The following is a 25,729-nucleotide window of genomic DNA, read 5'->3' on the forward strand; positions in this document are numbered from 1 at the left end:
ACCGCTGCTCAACATGACTTCCAAATTTCCCAGTGGTCCTTCGTGTAGATTAAAAGCTTTCAATAAGTATTTGAGCCCAGAACCTAACTCATTTTACACACAAACCCAGAAATTTGTGTCCATTTATTATGTATGTTGCATTTCCTGGATACCTGACATTTGTGTAAATGAAAGGAATAGTGTGCTTTATTTTATTTTTTGAAGTTTACATCAAAAATTACTTTTCAATTTGGAAAATATTTTACTGAGAACAATATATTTTTAAATTTAGATCACCCATGCCAAAATCCTGACTGTTCTTCATTTGCAGCTGACATATACAGGTAGTCATTTTATAGGGGCAAGAATATGACTGCTTAAATATTCTAGTATAGTCATGTCCAAGTCTTTAGACAGAGATATGCATGTTATTCAGTTATAAATTAGTTTTCTGTTCTTTCTTCTTAATGTTATGGTTTGGGCTTAATATTGATTTTCTTAGAATTAGTGTGCGTCGATATGCAATAGTATTTTACAAATTTCATTCCGCGATTACAATGGTGGTGCTATATAAAATTTTACTAAAGAGGACATTGGGTATCATGACATTCTAATTCACTGCTATAGACACAGAAGATTCACTTTGACAGAATTTACAGCGATGTTAAAGAATTTTGAATTCTCCCTTTGCTTTCATTTGTAGTTCAGTCTAAGAGTCAAAACCACACACACACACACACGCACACACATGCACACACACGCACACACACACACACACATACACAAAATGCCTCATTTGCTTTGAAAATAAACTATCAATTGTGATTGAATTGAATAAAATCTATAGTGCAGGGAAGCATTAACTTAGTTCAGGGGCCACAAGATAAACCCTGTTCACTATGTGTTTTTTGACCAGCATCATGGTTTTAAAATTGTTTTAATTTAAATAATGTCAGAGGAGGCACATCTAAAGTTCAACTGCACCAACTACGCTAGTGTATACCTGAAGAACAAAATAGTAGCTCACCCACAATAGAAATGTTTCCTGAGAAACAGAGAGAAAGAAAGACAGAGAGGGAAAACATGTGCGTGTGTGACTTGTACAAAATTGACTTCCAGTTAAAACAATGGGTCAGTTGCCAGTGTTTAAAGACAAGGGGACTATATACGAAACATTCTGATTTCTTGCTGATCTTGGGAAAATCAGAAAACAGATGGTCTGACCACACCAGATCTTCATTGTCTCGCCGTAACAATAATCTGGGACTGAGAGATGGCTGCCTCCTTTAGACAGGCAGCAGCTCTCCAGGGGGTTCACCTTTCTTTATTTTCTCTCGCAGTTGGCCTGATTAATTGGTTTACATTATCTGCCAGAGCCCTATATTTGAAACCTCTGGCTTAATTGGTTATAAAACTACCTACATGAAAAGAAACAAAATATTCAAAGTAATCAAAAATGTGTAGAGTGCTACAAAATACCAGGCCATATTTTATTCTAAGGTTATATGCTAATTATGAAAATAAATAACATTATCACATAGTATGATGTAATGCAGAAACAACAGCAAGAACAACACAGGATCTGTAACTAAGGTCATTTGGAATGTCAATTTTGCACCTTTACCTGTGTGTGACTGTATATAAATCACATTTCCTTGCTTAACTTCAGTTTTCTTGTCTTTGAAAATGAGATAGTAAAACCTGACTGTTGTGTACCATGAGTGTGTTCTGCTCATGTGCCTTTGGGTCACTTTTTTTTCCTGCTGTTTTTATGAATCCCTTCCAAACTTTCCCAGTTTCTATGTGCTTTTCCTTCCAACAGCTAGTAAAGGACTGTCCTTGGGCTATGAAACCTATTTTGCCTGCAAATGGGAAGAGACAGAGTTCCCTGAAATATTACATTCCTCTTGGAGCCCTTAGCCAGTGTCTGAAGGCAGTAAACATTTGAAATCTCCGATCCTTTATCTCAGGTCAGCAGAATTCTGAAACATAACTTATACTCTAAAATTTCCTTGCAGATGAGATTAAAGTTACCCTCTATCTTTTTTTTCTTTTTCTGATACTGTACTGTTGCTTGGCTTTCTCTTTTTTCCTGATGTGCACCCCAGGTTCTCTTCTCAGGATCTAACTCTGGAAAACCCTAACTAAACCACTGACTGACCAACCCTCATGACTGTTAGATGAACTGTGTTTTATGAAAATGAAATTATAAGACATTATTATAAAATGCTTTCTTTAAAAATCTTGTAAAATTTTCAAGGCAGTATCACAATCTTTTCCCATGCCAAAAAGCTAGTGAAAGAATTAATTTCATAGAAAATATCACGATAACAATCTCTCTGTATCTTTTACATAATGAGAAAGTCAAGAACTCATTAGAAGTCAGGAAGCTGTGTTTTGATTACAGCAACATCCCTCTATAACCAGTTCTATATAGAACTCTATGTTGACTCTACAACAAGGATGAGAAATGACATTGCATTATGGTTTTCTGTTTACTATGGTTCTCTTCAACTTAACACTTAGATTTTCTTTGAGTAAAACAGGCTCTCCACTTGTTTACAAGATTATTTCCAAGTTGCAAAAATCTTGTCTCCGTATTTCCCTACATTACCATGTTTTTCTCCTATATTTTTTCATTCAATGTTGGCTGCTGTAATCATATACACAAAAGTATAACAAAAGTGCATCTGAAGTGGAGGTTTTAGCAGCTAACAGTAAGTGCACCAGGTCTGCCGAAAGAATGCATTCCCTAATTTTGGTCATGTATTCTACATACGTAGTTTTGTCTTCTTATGGTAACCTTGCTATTTCCCCATGGCAATCACTGAGTTTCATTACAATAGTTAACCATCCTTAATGTTAGAATCTACTTTCATTGGCAAAATCTGAGAACCAAACTTTCAGTTCAATAGGTGTGGTGAATTTAAATAGGCTAAAAAGAGACACATTAAGCCTGAAACTAACATTGGCAGCTGTTTTGTTAATTTGATTGTTATTATGGTCAATCAGCATGTGCTTAATGACTCAAAAACAAACAAAATATAACGCAGTCAGTTGAAAAACCAATTGTTTTGACACAAAATTATTTTTTTAAATCCCTTAAAGTAGTTACTTGTTTTAGAAACATAATTTCGGCATAAAACACATTGGTTCTATCAGCTTCCCTTCTCTTACATACCACATAGAACAGAATTAAAAAAGGGTGGTTAAGCTTAACATCTTTTTGATTTACCTCCATAAAGTGATTGAATTAGACCAAAATTCCTATTTTTAATGATTTTAGTTCCAGATTTTAGTTCCAAGTTTTTGTGTGCATACACATCAACACTACTTCTAATTATTCATTTTTTTGGAGGAAACAATAATATTTTCACAATTATTTATGGGAAGTATAATGTATGAAACGATTTTGGAGTCATTATTTGACTTCATGGACAACCCAGATATCAAAAGATGAAAATTTATGGCAGAAACTAGATTTAGACTTTTAATCTAAAATTTTCATAAATTACAATAAACTATACCAAAAATTAATAACTTCTGTTTTTTCATATTATTTGTCTTAGCTATGGAAATTTATAAATTATATTAGTATTTTACTAGCTTTAAAGTGGAGACTACATGTAGAAATTATTCTAAGATGCATATGTAAGTAATTATGGTCTCGGAAAAAGGTAAAGATGTAATTTTTAAAAATGCAAATATTTAAGAACATGACTCCTGTCCTATAAAGTAGGGTCTAATTGTGGGGTGAGATACAACCTATAAACAGATGAGGAAATTTTAGGGTAATAAATGTTTTGATATACATGATGCTGTGAGGATATATATGAGAGTAACTAATTCAGACTTGGAAATTCAGGTAAGGCTTTTCAGAGGATATGCAAAACTCATCCAAATGATTTTTTTTTTTTTTTTTTTTTTTTTGAGACAGAGTTTTGCTCTTGTCTTCCTGGTTGGAGTGAGGTTCAAGCGGTTCTCCTGCCTCAGCCTCCCGAATAGTGGGATTACAGGTCCCTGCCATCATGCTGACTAATTTTTGTATTTTTAGTAGAGCCAGGGTTTCACCATGTTGGCCAGGCTGGTCTTGAACTCCTGACCTCAGGTGATCTGCCCACCTCGGCCTCCCAAAGTGTTGGGATTAAGTTGAGTAGGCATGAGCCACTGCATCTGGCCCAAATGAACAATTTAGATGAGAATTTTCCAGAGGGACAGATTATGAAAAAGATCAGATAAGAGGGGTTCCTCTGTGTGTGTGTGTGTGTGTGTGTGTGTGTGTGTGTGTGTGTGTTAGGAATGGAAAGAAACTAAATAGAAGATAAAATTGTGTGAAGGAGGAAAGCAGGTATGGGATGGTTATGGGAGATACATTGATGCAGAAAGCAGAAGCCAACTAGGCAGTTCTTGTAAAATAAGTTTGTTCTTGTCTTAAGAGCAATGGGGGAAATGGAGAGGATTTCAAAGCCTTTAAGTCAGAGAGCTTCAGGTTAATATGTACATTTTAAAGTGCTCACTCTATAATAATGGAGAATGGATAGTAGGGGTGAGGTGAGCAAGACAGGAGGCAGAGAACCAGTTAGAAGTTAGAAGGCTTGGCCGGGCGCGGTGGCTCAAGCCTGTAATCCCAGCACTTTGGGAGGCCGAGACGGGCGGATCACGAGGTCGGGAGATCGAGACCATCCTGGCTAACATGGTGAAACCCCGTCTCTACTAAAAAAATACAAAAAACTAGCCGGGCGGGGTGGCGGGTGCCTGTAGTCCCAGCTACGCGGGAGGCTGAGACAGGAGAATGGCGTGAACCCGGGAGGCGGAGCTTCAGTGAGCTGAGATCCGGCCACTGCACTCCAGCCTGGGCGACAGAGCGAGACTCTGTCTCAAAAAAAAAAAAAAAAAAAAAAGAAGTTAGAAGGCTTTTAAAGTCAACCACCAAATGATCTCCTGTACACTAGAGGAGTGGCAATGCTAATAGATGAGATTAAGAGATAGATAAAAGGAAGGGAAAGAAGAACATGGTGATGTTTTGACTTTAAATTGTAGTGAGGGAAAAGAGGAGGGGGCATCAAAAGGACAACGAGATTCCTGATTGTCCAATACCATGCCGTGGTGCCTTTTACTGAGAAGAGGTTTCTAGAAGCAGTTACAAATATGCCAGGTTTGTCTTAATAGTCAGACTTTTAAGTAAAGTATTTGATCTAAAAATTATTGTTTTAAAATTTTACATGTGGGTAATATGGCTCCCTCTAAATCATACTTCTTCATTTTAAATTGGCCTTGGTAGTAGAAGATACGTTGTGTTTAAATTTTGAGAGAGACACATGAAAACTATGTGACTTACGGTAAATTACTAGACTTCTCTGCAAACGCGTTTCTTTATCTGCTGACTTTGGATAATTTCATCTAACTTGCTAGATTGTTTTGAAAATTCAAAAAGATTACGTATAGAAAGGGCCAGTCACGGAAGGGTTAGCACTGAGTCCTTGTCCTCATTCTGTGTTGATGTCCTTACCATTTCAAATTCATCATATATATACGTGCACACACACACATATATAAATGTATATATTCATGTTATATACACACATATGAGTACATACAAATAAGTGTATATAATATTAGTGCATATAAATTCATGATAGAGATATATGCGGCCGGGCGCGGTGGCTCACGCCTGTAATCCCAGCACTTTGGGAGGCCGAGGCGGGCGGATCACAAGGTCAGGAGATCGAGACCACGGTGAAACCCCGTCTCTACTAAAAATACAAAAAATTAGCCGGGCGCGGTTGTGGGCGCCTGTAGTCCCAGCTACTCGGGAGGCTGAGGCAGGAGAATGGCGTGAACCCGGGAGGCGGAGCTTGCAGTGAGCCGAGATCGCGCCACTGCACTCCAGCCTGGGCGACAGAGCGAGACTCCGTCTCAAAAAAAAAAAAAAAAAAAAAAAGAGATATATGCAAATATACATATATAATTATTCTGATATGTATGTATATTAGAATAGTGACTTCCAACGATGTCTACAAGCTGATCCTTCAAACTTGTGGATATGCTACTTCACATGGTAAAAGGGACTTTGCAGGTATGATTGAGGTTAAGGACCCTGGGATGGAAAGTTTATTTTGAGATTATCTGGGTGAGTCTAAGGTCATCACAGAAATCCTTCAAAGCAGATAACATTTCCCTGTTGTAGTCAACGAGCAAGAGACAGATGATAGAGCAAAGGTCAGAGAAATGCAAACTTGCTGGCTTTGAAGAAAGAGGAAGGCGGCCATGAGCCAAGGAATGCAGATGACCCCCAGAAGCTGAAAAAGACAGTGGGACGGATTCTCCATTAGAGGTTTCGAAAAGAAACACAGCCCTGCCTGCCAACACTTTGATTTTATCCCAGCGAGAGTGGACTTCTGACCTACAGAACTGCTGAACAATAAAATTGGTTTTTTTTTTTTTAAAGCCACTAAGATTGTTGCAATTAGTTGTATCAGCAATAGAACGATTATATATTACATATTTGTATTAATATAATTAAACTTTATATAAGCAAAAGTGAATGGCAAATTTTGAAAATAGGACACAAGATGATATTTGGAGACAGCTGAATAAGAGGCCAGAAACTATATATACTCTGTACTCCTCATAAACTTGTGCTCCATAACTTCTGACCTCGAGTGAACATATCCATGGGGACTTGACCTTTGAGTTTCTCTCTCTTCTGTTTCACGGGTGTTTTCATAACTTTCTACCTCAGCAGACATGTTATGAGATTTTTAGATGTTTCTTTCATATTATCCCAGACCAGGAAATTGTAGCCTTGGCATGTGCATTCCTATAAGCATTTGAGTAGAAAGCAAGCCTTGGCCTTTCTACTTGAGTAAAGGGTGGGTGAGAGGAAAGTGGTATTGAAGAGGCATATAATGAGGAGGAAAGTTAGACTAGGAGTAAACTCTGGGGCTGTGTCTTTGCCTCTTGCCCATCCCATTGGAATGTATCCTAGGTTCCATGTCTTCCCTTGACATCTCCCACTCTCCCCACATAAATAAACTTCAAAGACATCTATGATATGTTATGAAGGCTATGAAGAGCCAATGAATACTCCGCTGAGTGGTGTCATACAATAGAAGTTCAAATATATTTGTTAGTCAAATGAATGCATGGGTTGCATATATTTTAATTTAAACGAGAGAGCTTTAAGGAGCCATGAAGCTAAACAAAAACTTGTTTTATTGTTATTGTCCAAAATTACATTTTTTAAGCATTACATTTTTAAGGGCTGATTCCCCCCTCCCCCAAATACTACCAGTTTGATAATTTTTGTAATTTTAGAAACATTTTTAAAAGTATAACAATTTATAGTAGAGGGAAATACTGCTTTCAGGGCCCAAGACTCTAGGTAATAATTGGCAGCAACCAATTTTTTCTTCTCCATTAGCAGGCCCTAGAGCTTCTGGGGAACAGAGCATCTTGTAATCTAGATTCAACCACTGTGCAGAAGCTCTTTGACGTCACATTAGGGATTTGGTTTTCTAGTAGAACCATTATCTACCATATCGTATACTAGAAAATGCTTATAATGTCACATTGTGATTTCTTTAAAGGGCCATTATATATGGTTCTTATTTCTTTTGTTGCTGGTCGATGGTAACTGAGCTTAATATTAATGTTGTAGTCACACATGATCACAAGTACCATCGCTTTCATTGAATTGGCCGTTTAATCATTTCAGTTAAAAAATCATACTAATAAACATGTTTTCTTATAAAATTAAATGTCCTTCCCCCCAAATCACCTGAATGATCTATTCTGGCTCTCTTTAGATGAAGACTAAATTAGGGATAAAAGCCCCAGACTCAGCCACACTGAGAAAGAAACCACGTAACTACAGGGATGGGGAACCACTCCCAGTTTCTCTCTCTGTTGAGAGCTGTTCTGTTGCTCAATAAAATTATTCTCTGCCCTCCTCACTCTTCAATTGTCGGAGTATCCTTATTCTTCTCAGAGGCCAGACGAGAGCTCAGGAACCACTGGATGTGTGTAGAAACTGTAGCACAGGTGAGCTAGGGCACATCCAGCACAGCTGCGGGCTGAACCTGTGTGCAAGCCAGACTCAGCCTGGGTGGGCCAAGTGGGTGGGGCACCTCCTGCAGCAGGTAGCATGTCTGAGTGAGACCCAGGAGCGTTGCCAGCCAGAGGTACCCAGCTGGCAAAAAGACCAAGTAAAATCCTGCGTCATTTTCTGGGGGCTTGTAATAAATGTGGACCCAAACCCTCTTTCACTTTCATTTCTGCGCCTTCTGGTCCTCAGACGTTTTCTGAAAACAGATGGAGCACCGATTCTCTGTTAGCCAGTTAAGAACGAGTGACATGGCTGCAGAGGAGGCTGTCACCTACCACCTTTGCCCTTGGAGATGAGAATATCGGCTTTGTTCCAATCCTGTCTTTTCTAAGGCATTTTCCTTCTTTTTTTGTGGCACCTGTCTCTTCTTTATATACAATATTGGGGGTGTTTTGTAAAAACTGCTTTACCACTTCTTTGAAAGTACGTTGTACACTCATGGTTAAGTCATAACCTTAATCGAGGCCTATTGGTTTCACCTGTGAGGTAAAGTTAAAAGCCAGAAATACTGGTTGCTTGGTGGGGCTAAAGTAGAGCAATAAGGGATTTAAAAGAATTTTTGTAAATAGGTCTATGGTTAACATGCAGCTTAATTAAAAGTGGTTATCCAAGCTACGGGTATATTTAAAAGGCCTTTATGGCTTTTTGTTTTGTTTGTTCTCTTCTTGGATCTTGTTTTGCTGGAAAAATGGTTTTGTTTTGTTTTGTTTTCTCAGTTGGCTAAACTATTTGTCTCCATTTTGTCTTGCCACTCTTAATGCACACATGAGAGGCCCTAAGATAACTTCTAATAGCCTGGTTCTGTTTGGGAAAAACAGAGAAGATGTCACAGACCCCATTTTGGGAAAAAAGTCTGTTTTCCTCATGGAACTCCACGAATTAAAAGTGGATGGATCCCTCTCAAAAACTAAGGCTCTGTTAAATCATATGCTTTCCTAGACTTGTTTCTTGAAGGGCTCCAGCCTGAGATGAATAATCCAATTAGGAGACTGGCAAATGAATATTTGTACAACCAGTGGATCTTCTTCTATCTGTCTGTAAGTATCTATGTATTATGTGTGTGGTGTTTATATTAAAAGAGCTCTAATTAGTTGGCTTAAAAAATAAGAGCTTAGATCAAATATTTTTAAAGGAAAAATAAAAGCTCTGATACCTTTTAGTTTATATAACTTTAATATTGTTTTAATGATTATTGGTAAAATACAAATATATTCAAAATGTAAATATGGGGTCTAAATTATGCAGGTCAGATACTAGGTTTGATACATGCTTTAAGGTCATAAACTGCTTCTTTGGGTTTTGAAAATTGTTCAACTTGTCTGCTTTACAGTTTGGTAAGGTCTGTGGACATATGGAATTAACCACACCCCTAAATATGCTGGAAAAAGACCTTATCTGTGCTTAGTACATAATTAAAATAACTGGGTTTTACACCAAAATTAAAAATTGCTAAGAGTTACCATTATAACACGTAATTAAGACTACAGAAAAAAGATTTACGTGCAAAATTTGTAAGGAAAATAAAATGTGTCTTTAGTAAAAGCATATAAGAAGATATGATCATAAGAAGGCATGGGAATGTAGATTTTTGCCTAGTTGAGAGGGTTAAATGATTGTCTTAAATTAGATAAGATAAAGCTAAAGGTTTAAACAAGTTGTGGAAAGTTTGTAAAAATTAACCTTGTAAAAGAAATTCTGTGTGTGAATATATTGACTAAATTCAAAAGTGTATTTTTTTTCCATAAATTAAGCATTGAAATAAAAGCACAACAAGATTTTCTTAAGGCACTTATCTGCTCTTTAACAGAAATTGGTAAGGGGTTATAAAAGGTTTATAAGAATCTCATCTCATTGTCAAACTAGCTAAGATTATATAGAATTATAATACAATAATAATAATATAATGCAATATAATAAATTATTATATTATAGTTTATTATATTTAAAATTGTTAAAAATTTAAAATAATTTTTTTAAAGTTCATTTAAAAAATTGATGTTGACATTAATAGCAGACAAATGCAAGGGTGGAATTTGGCTTTCTTTTCTCTCAAACAAGATTTTCACATAACATTAAAGGATAATGAAGGATTCTTGTTTGTCTTGAGAATAAACTATCAAAAAAGGAAGGGAAAGACAAGAGACAGATTGGAAAGCTATGTCTTCCCTCTTAATGAGTAAAGAGTTTTTCCCCTTTGTAAAAAATGTTTTGAGTCTTCTTTTGACCAAATGGATGAATTATGGTAACCTGGAATTCCATTTCACAATATCAAGGGTTTTAAACCTTTAACATATTTGATAGACTTTCTAAAATCAAATTTCAGCTTCAAAATTGTCTTTCCTGATCTCTAACTTTTGGATGCTACAGAGGGCCCCTAGAGCACCCAAAGAAGAGGTAAATAGAATTATTTGACATGTTTCGTTACACAAGATTGCCAAAATAAAAATAAGGTTAAATCTTCTTTGGGTTATATTTTAGTGAATAATATTAATATATGTTCCAAAATTACATGGGATTTCTAAAATTCTAATGTCTCAGTATATGTTATCAATCATAATGAGGTTATTACATTAAGTTATTGTAATCCACAGAAATAACCACATTTCTTTGTCAATTCTGTTTTTGACTGTAACTACCCTGGACATTTTGTCATTCACAGACAATTGTTGTCTTGCTTTGATCCTTTTCAAAAGATGGTTTATACAGGACTTTCACAGGTGCTCTTAAATGCAAGTTTCTGATATCTTTGGAGATTGTGACATTAGAATAAAAGAAAAACATTCAGACTCACCAAGAGCTGAAACATTCATGAATATCAAGCAGAACAAGAGTTAACTGAATGGACTGAACTAACAACTGAAGCCATCTTTTTTAACTTTTTGCTTAAAACATTGCTAGTGCTTGTTTTGTTTTTCAGAGTCAAGAAAACTTTTGAGCTATCTGTAGTTTTGTTTGTTTGTTTGTTTGTTTGTTTTATGAGACGAAGTCTTGCTCTGTCATCCAGGCTGGAGTGCAGTGGTGCAATCTTGGCTCACTGTAACCTCTGCCTCCCGGGTTCAAGCAATTTTCCTGCCTCAGCCTCCCAAGTAGCTGGGATCATGGGTGCCCATGACCGCACCCAGCTAATTTTTGTATTTTTAGTAGAAACGGGTTTTCACCATGTTGGCCAGGCTGCTCTCAAACTCCTGACCTTGTGATCCACCTGCATCCACCTCCCAAAGTTCTGGGATTACAGGTGTGAGCCACCACGCCTGGCCTGCAGCTTTTAACAATTGAGTAAGGTATACTCCTGAGAACAAAATTTGGGGCATATTTGTTTCTCTCGCGTGGTTTCAGTAGAAGTTGGAAACTATTTGTGAGTATTCTTAACTTATGACAATATGATTAGTAGGATAGGTGCAATAAGAATCCATTTTCTTTTGCAACAGGACACAATTGGAGAAACTGGTTGTTTTACTAAGACTTTGACTGGAAGGGTGTGCTTGCCTTTAAGGAATCAAGCTTGACTTGCAAAGCCAATAAAAGCCACGTGGGAAAACTGGCTTCATACCTTGTCTACACTGTCCCTGTATAGGGTTCCTAACCTGTGGTAAGTAAGGAATGTCACTTTCTAATATGCCCAGGAACCCCAAGCTGTCTTGGGACCTCAAGAAGGGAGGAATTTACTCAACTAATAGTAATCTGAGGGTATGAACCCATGGCTGGGCTCAGCTTTAGAAAGTCTAATCCGATATTCCTTGTGGAACAGAGTTCCATCAAAGCCAATTTAAAAGCCTGTGTGAAAAATTATTCTTGCTGTGCTTTTTTTTGTTTTAACAAATATGAGGACTGGAGAGAGAAAAGCTATGTTTCAAGTCTTATCATACACTTGTCATTAAATTCTAATCTCATAAAAATGCCCAAAAACATACAAAAAAGATTAGGTACTCAGTTTTCTGTGAGATTTAGAATTAGAATGTTAATATTGTTTTTACCAAAATTATGAATATTTCAAACCTGCAGAAAAGTATAATCTTCTAATAAGAATCAATCTGCCCATAACTCATTGAAAACCGCTCCTCAATTTGCCTTATTTTGCTTCACATGACTTTCTCTCTTTTTGTTCAATAAGGAAAACATTTCAGATGCTGTTCAAGTCCCAATGTATCCATTCTGGTCACATTAACTCCCCTGCATTTCCATAGGTGACCATTGTCATGAATTTGTTCTTTATTATTCTCATGAATATTTTATACTTTTCTATCTATGGTGTGCCTATAGTCAATGAATAGAAACATTTTGGTTTCTTATATAAAAGATCATTTGCTGCATAATCTGAAACGTGCCTCTTTTACTCATATTGTTTGACTGAGGTTTACCCATGTTGATAGATGCTACTGTAATTCAATCATTTTATGTTTATATTATAAAATATATCAGTGGGTACAAATGCAAGATTTTATCAATTCTCCTGTAACACTCTATTGTTAATTTTTCAATGTTGCAATGATGTAGTTCTTGAAAATACCTCCTTGTGTATATGTGTGGGAATTCCCTATAAAGTGCTTACACAAATGGAAAAGCAGGATGATGGGATAAGTCCACCTTAAAATTTACAGGATATTTTCAAATTGCTTTTGAAAGGGACTGTATTTGTTTATACTCCTAACATCAGTGTTTGAGAATTTCAATTCTTCCATATCATTATGGACACTCAGTATGGTCAAACTTTAAAAATTTTTGCTTAATCTAGTGATTCTGAACAGCATCTTAATAAATGCTAGCAGGAAGTTGACTACCTTCAGTTCAAGTCTCATACTCATATTTTTGTAGATAATAAACTGTAGCCAAGATGAAAGCAACTTGTTTAACTTCATAGACATAGTTAACAACAGAATTAAGATGAGAACAGAAACTTGAATTCAGAATTCAATTTGCAAATTCACAGATTTCAGTAAACATATTTGATTTATAGCAAGAAGAATATATATATATAGAAAAAAAAGTAGTCACCTTTAAGAATTTTATTCTATATTTTTATTATCTTATTTCTTCCTCTCTACTTTTAGTACCTAGACAGATCCTGAGCCTTTGAATCATAATTACATGTTCATGATCTTAAATAATCACCTAAATTTGATTTCATAATAAAAATGAATTATTGAATATCACCCATTAATCTCTTTGAAACAATAAATTTAAGAAGTTATTATTCTGGAGCTAATCACATTAAAAATAAGGCATTGTTTTTGATTTTTAAATTCCATTTTATATAACACTGAACAATAGATGTTACTCTTTTGCCAATAAATATAACTATGAAATTATTTCATTTGATTATTTTTCTTCATAAACAGTTCTGGTGCTGAAAAGATAAGTTATAAGGTTCTGGTAGAAAAATCTCAAATAGTGGCAGGAACCTTTAAATATTAATATCTGCTAGTGTTTTCTCTATGAAACAAATTAATATACTCAAACCATTACTTTCTGAATTATTTTAAATATAACCAATCTAAAATTGCTGATTTTATGCCTTTCTATTAATGTTCTCAGAATTAGGTGTCATTAAAAGGAAAGTTAGAATGAGGTTATTTGAGAAATATATGCCCGACTCAGGAAAACTTTCAGAGTATAATTAATTATATCTTAAGTTTGTGCAATGTCTAGTAGTTCACTTGATAGACAGGGAATCCATAAAAATGGAAATCAGGGATAGAGAAGCCAAGAAAGAAGAAGTATTCAAAATAATGCAATTGGGGCCAGTTCTGAGGCATGGTTAAGTGATAGATTGTGTTCCAGATCTTGTGGCTGAGGTCAAGGACACATTCAAAGTTTTATCAATTTTACCTAAACAAATCAGATTTTTTTAAGAAGCTGAAGGCAAGTTGTGAAGGTGTTAGCAATAGGAAGATGACCTATTGAAATGACCTAGAGAAACAGTGGGGTGCATTTGAAGATTGTTTAAAGACAGTGCATTAATTTAAACCTGGGCATGCTATGAAGAAAGGTTAGGTCAAGGAAGAAGAAAAATGTTAAGGAAATGTTAACATCTGTTGCATTGATTGTGACATACTCAGCTAAAACCCTAGCTGCCTGTGCTTGATGCCAAGAAAAACACATGAATTCAGAAAGTTTGGTGAATGAGCAACAACCAGGACCTAAATCTAACAAGCTGTATATTCTAATTACATTTTTAAAGTGGTTTAGGATTTAAGAAGCACTTTCACATTCATTATCCTAGCTGCTTTCTGACTCTTCAGTCCTTTGCAATTGGACTTCTGAACCAACAATTTCATTCAAGCTGATCTCTCAAAGTTTATTAATGGCCTATACATCGTCAAAACCATTGACCTGCTCTTAAGCCTTTATTCTACTAGATCACTGATTTTTATTTTCTTCTTAACATAGTTTACTCTCTCTGCCCTTTGAATTCTCTCCTTCTTTGCTTTCTGTACCACTTTTCTTTTTTTTCCCCTGGTTTTTCTTCTAATTCGCTGACCTCTCCTTCTTATCCTCCTTCACTCATAATTTGTCCACTATCTTGCACCTTAAATTATTTGTTTTTCTCAGGTTTCTGCCTCTAGTCCTTTTCTCTTTCAATACTTCTGTGGGTGATTGTGTTGATGAGGATTTGAGCCATTTTATGTACAAGTCTTCATTCAACAAATATTCATTTTCTAGGTGCTATTCTAGATGCTGAGAACACAGATGTCAAAAGAATAGCAGGGCCTCTTTTCTCAGTCTTTTATTTCTAATGGGGGAAAGGTCATGCGTAGGAATATGTTGAATTATTGACTGATGTGTCTATACCTTCATCAGTGCTACCCTCACACTTCAAACACAATTTATTGTATTTTCAGCCCTTACCCAACAGCTAGGAAAATATGGGATTGTGTCTTTCAGGGAAAAAAAATCAGGGGAAAACAAAGGGGTCAATATTTTATTTTTTAGTGTTAAAATAGACTTTTGGTACTGAAAATAGAGATTATGATCTTGAGAGAAAAGGCTTTTAGAAGTGCAAGAGGGTGAACTTTTGTTTTTCTGAAGTATAATCTTACAAGACACAGGCCATAAAGTTTATTCCATAAACAAATTTTTCTTGCTTTCCTACTCAGATAAGATCCCAATGGTTATAGAATGGAAGAGAACAAGAGAAGGATCATAGAGGGACAACTGTTGTCTTGTGTTCTTTTTTTTTTCTCTGGGCCATATCTTACAGGGTTGTGGTAAAACCCTACATTAGTTTAAGTCCTGAAAGAGTGAGCTAACGCATGCTCACATTCCTGGTTGTGTTCCTACATTCTGGCAGGTTCTTCACGGGTGTTGAGAGAGTTGCATGTGGTCAAGCAATGGCTAAAGCCAAAGATACAGAGCCTCAGGAAATATCTCTGGTAGGTGGCAGGAGAGAGTTAAAGGTTTTCCTATAGAGCTGAGTGAGACACAGACGTGACAGCAGATGCCAAAATACCTAAAGAAACCCTGTGGCTAGGTTAAAGGAATAGCATTAGCTAGTGATGGTGGAGTTTCTTGTTGGGGGTCAAACTGAAAAGCTGAATACAGGTAGGTGCCAGTGTAGAGATATGACCCCTTATTATAAGGATGCCCTCTCTCACCACTCCTATTCAACATACTATTGGATGTCCTGGCCAGGCCACTTAGGTGAGAGAAAGAAAAAAAGGACATCCAAATAGGAAGAGAGGAAATCAAACTATATCTGTTTGCAGACATGACCCTATACCTAGATAAACCCATAGTCTCAGCCCAAACAGTTCTTAAGTTGATAAACAACTTCAGCAAAGTCTCAGGATACAAAATCAATGCACAAAAATCACTAACATTCCTATACACCAACAACAGTCAAGCCCAGAGTCAAATCAGAAATGTACTCCCATTCACAATTGCCACAAAAAGAATAAAATACCTGGGAATACAATTAACCAGTGAGGTAAAAGATTTCTAAAAGGAAAAGCACAAAACACTGCTCAAAGACATCAGAGATGACACAAACAAATGGAAAAACATCTCATGCTCATGGATAGGAAGAATTGATATTGTTAAAATGACCATATTGCCCAAAGCAATTTCTAAATTCAACACTGTTTCTATTAAACTACCAATGGCATTCTTCACAGAATTAGGAAAAAAAATGATTTTAAAATTCATTTGGTACCAAAGAAGAGCCCAAATAGCCAACACAATCCTAAGCAAAAAGAACAAAACTAGAAGTGTCATGTTACCTGACTTCAATCTATGCTACTAAGCCACAATAACCAAAACAGCATGGTACTGGTACAAAGATAGACACATAGACCAATGGAAACGAATAGAGAACCCAGAAATAAGACTACACACCTACAACTATCAGATCTTCGACAAACCTGACAAAAACAAGCAATAGGGAAAGAATTTCCTATTCAATAAATGGTTCTATGATAACTGGCTAGCCATATACAGAAGATAGAAACTGGACCCTTTCAATTTCAACCTTATACCACATACAAATACACATACAAAAATTAACTTACAGCTGGGCATGGTGGCTCATGCTGTAATCTCAGCCCTCTGGGAAGCTGAGGCAGGAGGATCACCTGTGATTCGGAGTTCGAGACCAGCCTGACCAAGATGGAGAAACCCCATCTCTACGAAAAATACAAAAAATTAGCCAGGCGTGGTGGCACATGCCTGTAATCCCAGCTACTTGGGAGGCTGAGGCAGGAGAATTGCTTGAACTCAGGAAGCAGAGGTTGTGGTGAGCCGAAATAGCGCCATTGCACTCCAGCCTGGGCAACAACAGTGAAACTCCATCTCAAAAAAAAAAAACAAAAAAAAAACACCTTACACCACATACAAAAATTAAAAATTAACTCAAGAAGGATTACAGACTTCAATGTAAAACTCAAAGTATAAAAATCCTGGAAGAAAACTTAGGCAATACTACTCAGGACATAAGCAGGGGAAAAGATTTCCTGATGAAGGCTCCAAAATTAATCACAACAAAAGCAAAAATTGACATTTGGAATATAATTAAACTAAAGAGTTTCTGAACAGCAAAAGAAACTATCAAAAGAGTAAACAGACAACCTACAGAATGGGAGAAAATTTGTACCAACTATGCATCTAATGAAGTTCTAATATCTGGAATCTATAAGGAACTTAAACAAATTTATTTTTTAAAATTCTGTTAAAAAGTAGGCAAAGGACATGAATAGATAGACACCTTTCAAAAGAAGATATGCATGCAACCAATAATCGTATGAAAAAAGAAGCTCCACCTCACAGATCATTAGAGAAATGCATTAGAGATAACAGTTCACACGAGTCAGAAAAGCTATTACTAAAAACTCAAAAATAACAGAGCCTGGGGAGGTTACAGAGAAAAGGTGAGGCTTATACACTGTTTGTGGGAGTGTAAATTAGTTCAACCATTGTGGAAGACAATGTAGCAATTCCTCAAAGTCCTAAAGATGGAAATACTATTTGACTACGCAATCTCATTACTGGGTGTATATCCAAAGGGATATAAATCATTCTATTATAAAGACACATGAATGTGTATGTTCATTGCAACACTATTCACAATATTAAAGACGTGGAATCAACCTAAATGCTCATAAATAATAGACTCAGTAAAATAAATGTGATACATATACACCATGGAATACTATGCAGCCATTAAAAGAACATGATCATGTCCTTTGCAGGGACATGGATGCATCCGGAAGCATCCTTAGAGAATTAATGTAGAAAAGGAAAACCAAATACTGCATGTTCTCACTTGAAAGTGGGAGATAAATGCTGAGAATACATGGACACATAGAGGGAACAGCGCACACTGGGGCTTATTGGAGGGTGGAGGGTGGGAGGAGGGAGAGGATCAGGAAAAACAGCTAATGGGTACTAGGCTTAAGATCTGGGTGATGAAATAATCTGTACAATAAATCCCCCCAGAAGCTTACCTAGGTAACAAACCTGCACGTGTGCCCCTGAACATAATATAAAGGTTAAAAAAAAAAAAAAAAAAAAAAAAAGAGAGATATAACCACTTGTTAAAATCAGCTGTTTACCAATGCAAGCAAATCCTGAGGACTAGTCATTCACATGTGTCAACTGGTCATGTGAAAATTGTACTTTCTGTCGTTGGGCAGAATGATGTATCAATGTAAAAACCGATTTGAAACACAAAGACAGCTACACTTTTTCTCATAGGTGAAATTCATATAAGATACTAGCCAAATAAGATATAAACAAGATATTGATCCAAATTACTAATTGAAGATAAAAACAGGACAGAGAGAGGGTGCCTTTGCACTCCTAAAAATCGTCTGTGTTTGGGGTGATCAGAACATGAATGAAGCTGTCTACTGGTCATAGCTAGAATATAAGGGCTTGAATGGTAATAGTAGTAAGGAACACAGTAAGGTAACAAGTAAGAAGGAAGACATAGAAGATGATTAGTAAAATCTCATTTTATTGAAACTTCTTAAGTTGATCCTCCAAAATGACTCTGTGAGATTGGCATAGTGGATATTTTTAGACTGTTTTTTAACAGGTATGAAAAAATAATAAATAATACAGAGGGTCAAAAGCTTGTCTGAATTCACATAGCTACTAGGTGACAAAGCCTTAAGTCAAACCCAAAATATTTAACTCTAAGGCAGGTGTTTTGGCTCACTTGGGCTGTTTGATTTTAATCTCAACATTTGGACTCATGTCCAGACAATGTAAAAACTATTTAGATTCTCCACCGTGGCCTAATTTATTTATCCCTTTCTATACTCATAACTTCATGACAGACATGAGTGTGAGCATGGTATATTGGTTAACTGGCACCATGCCATAACCTTTATTTTAATTACTTCTATTTGTAATTGTTGCTTTGATAATTATTTCCATTTTTTCCTGCTCCGGATTACTGTGTACCTTCTTACTGTTACCATTCAAGCCCTTGTATTCTAGCTATGACCAATAGACAGCTTCATTCATGTTTAGAATCACCTCAAACACGGATGGTTTTTAGAAGTGCAGAGGCAACCTCTCTCTGTTCTGTTTTTATCTTCAATTAGTAATTTGGATCAATAGCTTGTTTAAGCCCTTAATATCTTGTTTGGCCAATATCTTCTTTAAGCCTTTTAAAAAAAAATTCAGACATTACATTTATGTTACATTAGAAAGAAAATGCCTTAACTAGGAAAAAAATCAAATTCAGAAAAATGATGTATTAAGGTTTGCTATCTGGAGTTGCTCTTTTGGAGAATACAAAGAATTAAACAAACAGTTTATAAATGACAGGTTTGCTTTGAAGATAATATCTATACTTTGAATAACAGGTTATTTGACATTTGTTTTCTTAAGCAACACATGATAGAAACTGTATTCCTTCTACAAGAATATTTTAAAGCTGTAATCAAATTGCAAGCAAAAAATAATTTATACGTTCACCTAAGAAGCACATAAATATTTCTCCAGGGCTCTGATACAGTTTTGTCATGTAGATTATGAAAATAATTTTACCAAATAAAAAGTAGTAGAATAATATTAATAGTACAAAAACTTATGATCACAGATTAATTATGGGAAGAAAAACTTGCAAGTATAAAACCTTAAGTTTGGTATTTTAAAAGTAGTTTTATTAAGTGCAAGTTTATGCAGTCATTCAAAATAAGTTTGTCCACTACAGGATAGGAAAAAATCTACTTCAATTAATAGATAAGCATAGCTTATAATTAGCATGTCAAGTTTTTGTGTGTAAATGGATGTTTTCAAAGTACTGAAAGTATTTATTTTTCTTAATTTAGCAGTTCTGACTTTTTTTCTACCATCTTGTTAAAGCATTAATTTGCTTACAATCTTTTTTTTTAACTTCAGGGCATCTGGGCAAGTTGTCAACAATTCTCTTATAGTGGACTCCAATTAATTTATTTTCTGAGTTTTTTTCATATACATAATATTTTATTTTATAATATTCAATATAAAATTGTATGCTGTAGTTTTACATTATTTCAAGTACCATACATATTCTCAGGAAAAAATATTAATGTCAATGGAAATATGAATGCGCACTAATTAAGAAAAAATTTTAATGCAACGGAAGCAAACAGAAATAGCGAGCAATTTTTTACTGAAGTAGAAGTTTTAAGTTGTATTCTACAGATTTGAACGTAAGAATCCTTAGAAAAATACATATAACTATATTATGTAAATTACATCTCAATAACAATTTTTTAAGAAATCACAGGGAAAAGGAAACCACATTGAGATTTATCTTCACTGCTACCTTTCCCTCTTGGAGCATTTGCTGATTCTTGAGACTGAACAGTAAGCCCAAAAAGAAAGCAGTAGCCAAGTAAATACTGTTGCAGTCTCACAGGGAAACAGTTTCACAAAACCCTAACATTAAAGTTCAGGACTACCAGAGCCAGCAAGACTGGTTTTGCAAAAAAAAAAAAAAAAAAAAAAAAAAAAAAAAAAAAAAAAAAAAAAAAATGACAGAGAATTGACATAAACAATCTACATGCAATTTCTCCTTAATGTATTGCTAACTCTAAGACTGTGCATGCATAGAACAAGGTTCAAACATGAAAAAAATCATAAAGCAGTTGGAAACAGATTAAAAGTCAGCGGATAATTTATCAAGCTTATAGATTTAGAAAAGCAAGAGTCCATGAAAGTAGAAACTTTTAGTTAATATGCCAGACATGCTAAGCCCAAAAATTAAGAGTAAACCAGAACAAGGGATCAAGGTGATATGCCTTTACTCTATTTGTCTTCAGAAAGAAAAATAAATCCTCTTTGGAAAAATGTAACATCATATAGAGCTTTCACGTTATATCATACATATTGTTCAGCATTTAATCAAAACATGCTAGGCATATGAACGCAAAGTACCGAACAACTTAAATCAACAGGACAAACAGAGATCTCCTTTAAGAGTCAAGTGAAAATCCTAGAATTAAGAATAAAAGTTGAAATTAAAAATTTAATGCATGAGTTTAATAGATTTGATAAAGAGGATTAGTGAAATGGAAGATAGGCAATTAGATAGTATCCAAACTGAAGCATTGAGATAAATTAATGCAAACTAGATAAAATACTATGAAACATGTAGAATACTTAAGTATTTGTAATTTCCAAGAAGGGAAGACATAGAAGATCTAAAAATAATATTTGAACTGTTGAAAGTTGATACTTTGGTGGGGCTAGAGGCTCATGCCTGTAATCCCAGCACTTTGGGAGGCTGAGACGGGTGGATCACCTCAGGTCAGGAGTTTGAGACCAGCCTGGCCAACATGGTGAAACCCCGTCTGTACTAAAAATACAAAAATGAGCCAGACATGGTGGCAGGTGCCTGTAGTCCCAGCTACTCAGGAGTCTGAGACAGAAGAATTGCTTGAACCCGGGAGGTGGAGGTTGCAGTGAGCCGGGTTCGCGCCACTGTACTCCAGCCTAGGTGACAGAGTGAGACTCCAATACTTTATCAAAACTGATGAAGGATATCAGTGATATATTTAAAAGTTTTATAAAACACAAGAATAAATAAGAAAAACACCCTTGTTGCATTATAGAAAAAGCAATCCTGATTTGAAATCAGGAGAAAAAAAATCTTAAAAGTTCCTGAAAATCACAGTTAAGTTTTAATAGAAATGGCAAAATAATAAAACAAAATAATGACTTCTTTGAAGGGCAAATAAATAAATACATAAATGAAAGAATAGGTGACCAAGAATTCTGTAAGCAGCAAATATATACTTCAAAAGAGAAGGTAAAATGAAGATTATTTAAATTAATAGAATTTTCACTAACAGGCTTACTCTTACATACACATATATGAGTCGTGTAAGAAGAAAAATGATCCTAAATGGAAATAGTAAAGAATTAAGTATAAAGTATTGGATATAAATAATTAAATATAAAGCATACAGAATTAAGAATATTGGAAAAATAAACATGAGTTATTTAAATGTGTATTCACTGTTTAAATATTAATAATGATGTATTAAAAGCATATATATATTGCCTTTATATATATATAATTAAAAGAAAAAAAGCATAAAATCTGGGAAACAATGAACTAAAATATTTAAGGTAGTTTCACTTTTGATGAAGGAATATAATGTAATAATAAGAATGCATGATATGATTTTCAAGTTACAAGAAATGCTCTCAGACATGATCCTAAATATATCAGTAGCTACGTTAAATCTAAAGGACATAAATGTTTTCATTAAAAGACAAAAATTATAATATGGGATTAAAAAACTAAAACCAATTATATATTTTTATAAAGAATTAATCTTAGCTGTAAAGAACAGAAAGTTTCAAAATAAAAGGGCAGCATAATATATACCATAGAAATACAAACTGAAATAAAGCAAAATATTCTCTATATGAATATTAGGAAATGCATAATTTAATTCAAGAAAAATTATGAAAAACAAAGAGAAACATTTAGTATGTTAAAACTGTGAACTCAACAGGCATATATAAAACCCCAAATTTATAAGCAACTAGAACATAACCTCAAAAGATATAAACTGAAAACTGTCAGAATTAAAAGGAAAAGTAATTAAGCCTACAATTAAAGTTTAAGAATTTAATATCATGGTAAAGGATAAAGTAAATAAGTGTTATAAAATATTTGAACAACGCGATTAAACAAATTTAAAAATAGGCATATAACAATGCTTTTAATACCTTATTGGTAAGTGAAAATTAGAAAATGAATACTTTGAATATTTCAGTATTCAATTTTTTGAATAATAAAAATATAATGTAGATTAACTAAAAGCAGTAGTCAAAAGAATAATCATAAAAGGATGACAAATTTATTATGTAAGCATAGAAATTAATAAAATGAAAAAAGTGGAAATTACACAGAAAGAAGGAAAATTGAATTAATAAAATAAAAACAAACATAATCAAGAAAATAGCTAAGAGTAGTTTCCTTGAAAAAACTAATATAATTCATAAACATATAACAAGTCTGATTAACAATAAAAAAGAGAAGACATAATTTACCAGTATCAGGATCAAAAAGAAATCAATAATATGGGCATGATAGATAATGACTATAGTATAGTTTTATGAGAATAACTTAATAAAATTTATTAAAACTGGTATGAGAAAAATATTGTCTAAACTTGAATAATATTATTTCCATTAAAATAATCTAGAAAATTTTGTCATAAACATAACTCCAGAGCCAGATAGCTTTGAAGTATTTAACCAAAATTTAATAGAAATCATATCCAGCCTGGTGCGGTGACTCCCACCTGTAATCCCAGCACTTTGGGAGTTTGAAGTAGGTGGATCACCAGAGGTCAGGAGTTTGAGACCAGCCTGGCCAACATGGCGAAATCCTGTCTCTACTAAAAATACAAAAATTAGCCTGATGTGGTGGCAGGCACCTGTAATCCCAGCTACTCTGGAGGCTGAGACAGGAGAATCACTTGAATCCAGGAGGTGGTGGTTGCAGTGAGCCGAAGTGTTGCCACTGCACTCCAGCAAGCTAGACTCCACCTCAAAAAAAAAAAAAAAAAAAAAAAAAAAGAAATCCCAATGATTTCAGAAAATAAAAATGAGAATAGGCTTCTCATTTTGTTTTATAGAATTAACAAATCTAATTCCAATCCCTGAGAAAGATATCAAAAGAAAAGAAAATTATAGCATAGCATCTCCCATGAATATAAACACAAAAAATCTAACCTAATTATTATTTCTAATTCAATGATGTATAAAAAAGTATAAGTTGAATTTGTTTCAAAAAGCAAGATTAATCTAACATTTGAAAAGTTATTACAATTCTTTACACTTAGAGACTAAAGGAAAATATCATATGGTCATCTAAATAGATGAAGAAAAGACAGGATAAAATTTAGCACTCATTAACAATAACTACATATAGATAAAGAAATTCTGAATCCGGTAAGATTGGTCTATGTACAAAAGTCGAACCACTAAACTATACTGATTGCTAAACTGTCAAAATATTTTCTTGTGAGATAGAGAACAAGGTAATTCCTGTTATGACTTTTTCTACTCAACATTACATACAAGGCCTTATGGGAATAAGATAATAAAAGTATATACTTTTGAATAAAAGGAATAAAAATTGGAAGAGGAGAAACAACATTTTTATCATTAACAAATACCATAATTATGTACCTAAACACATCCAACATAATATATTTTAAGTTCTATTAGAATTAGTAAGTGAATTTATCATTAAATGTAGAAGTCCAAACATAAACACCAACTTTTCCCGTATACATTAGGAATATTTTGAAGATTACATTTAAATGTGATAAAATTCAGATGAGCCTTAAAAACACTGATTATCTAATCGACTATCTAATCATGGTTTTAATGAAAGGAATGTAACATCTCAACATGGACAATTACAAAAGATTAATGAGAGAAATTAATGAAGAACTAAATAAACTTCTAAGACGAGTATTCATGGATTGAAGACTCAAAATTGTAACGATACTAATCTTTATCAAGTTAATGTGTTGATTCAATGCAATCCAATCAAAGCACTAGTAAGTGTGTGTGTGTGTTTGTGTTTTAAAGACCACAAATATTAATTACAAAAGAGCAGATGTTCACGGTCATCCTTATTGTTTCACACTGATAGTTTTTGCTAGGACATTATTTTTCTACTCTATAGTAATGTGCCAGTTATCCTAATGTTAATGAGGACTTTGTAACTTTTAGGCAAACTTATGAAAATAATAAGAGTAGCAAAATTGAGAGACTATGTATTGTCTAAATTTCCTCAGTCTGCCATGCACTTTTTTTTTTTGCAAATCATTTCCATTTAGTTCTTTTTAATAAGCATTTGGAACTGATAAGATGTGAAACCGAAAGATCCTTCTTTTTTGTTACAGTATTTTATATAATGTTTGCTAATTAATTAGTTTGCTGCATGTATTATTTGTTATATTTGTATTTACATATCAGATTAGTTTTTTTTAAAAAAGCCAGAATGGACTTTGTGATCCTCGAATCAGGAAAATGTTTCAAATATCTGATCAATCTAAGGTGTCAATGTTTCTGACACTACTTTTGAGGTATTTATGGGATGTGTTCCATTTCTAGGTGGAAGTTTTTCTACTGTTTTGCTGACTTATATCCTGCTCCAATTTGATACAGGAAGGCTTTTTACGTGAAGCATATAAATATAATATGTGGTAAAGAGTGTGAGGAAAAAAAAAATTTAAGACACCGTAGTCAACAAAGCCCTACTTATGCAAAACATGCACACACACACACACACACACATCCCTACACACATGCATTTTAATCACTCCTAGGGAGTGCAGTACTTTGCCATTTCAACTCAAATATTTCTTTTAAAAAGGCCCTCTCAATTCTAGGCGCTCATACACGGTTTCAAGGAAAATCCAGCCTCCCAGTATGATTAGATCTTAAAAACCATTTGAATCTAAACAGCAATGCAAGGGAAAGATTCATGAGCAGTATCCTTAGATTTACTCCATTGTATACCCTTGGTGTCTTTCAATGTATTTCCTTTAACTTACAGTGTTTTGCTTTCCCAGCTGGAAATTTAGTGTATCTGCTTTCATCACAGCCGGTTTCTCCTACAGCAGGGTTTCTCTACCTCGATGGCATTGATGTTTGCAACAGGATAGTTACCTGCTGTGA

At 34.5% G+C, this 25,729-nt stretch overlaps 1 long non-coding RNA gene across 1 annotated transcript in view; it reads left to right on the forward strand.

Moving 5' to 3' along the window:
• The first annotated feature begins 11,520 nt into the window (after positions 1-11,520).
• LOC126938254 (uncharacterized) overlaps positions 11,521-25,729 on the forward strand; it is a 43,227-nt gene continuing 29,018 nt past the window's right edge. Inside the window, exon 1 of the long non-coding RNA XR_007720051.1 lies at positions 11,521-11,675. This is a non-coding gene — a long non-coding RNA (uncharacterized LOC126938254). The remainder of the gene's footprint in view (positions 11,676-25,729) is intronic.

This window comes from Macaca thibetana, chromosome 16, assembly GCF_024542745.1.
Source record: "Macaca thibetana thibetana isolate TM-01 chromosome 16, ASM2454274v1, whole genome shotgun sequence".
Lineage (NCBI taxonomy): Eukaryota > Metazoa > Chordata > Mammalia > Primates > Cercopithecidae > Macaca > Macaca thibetana.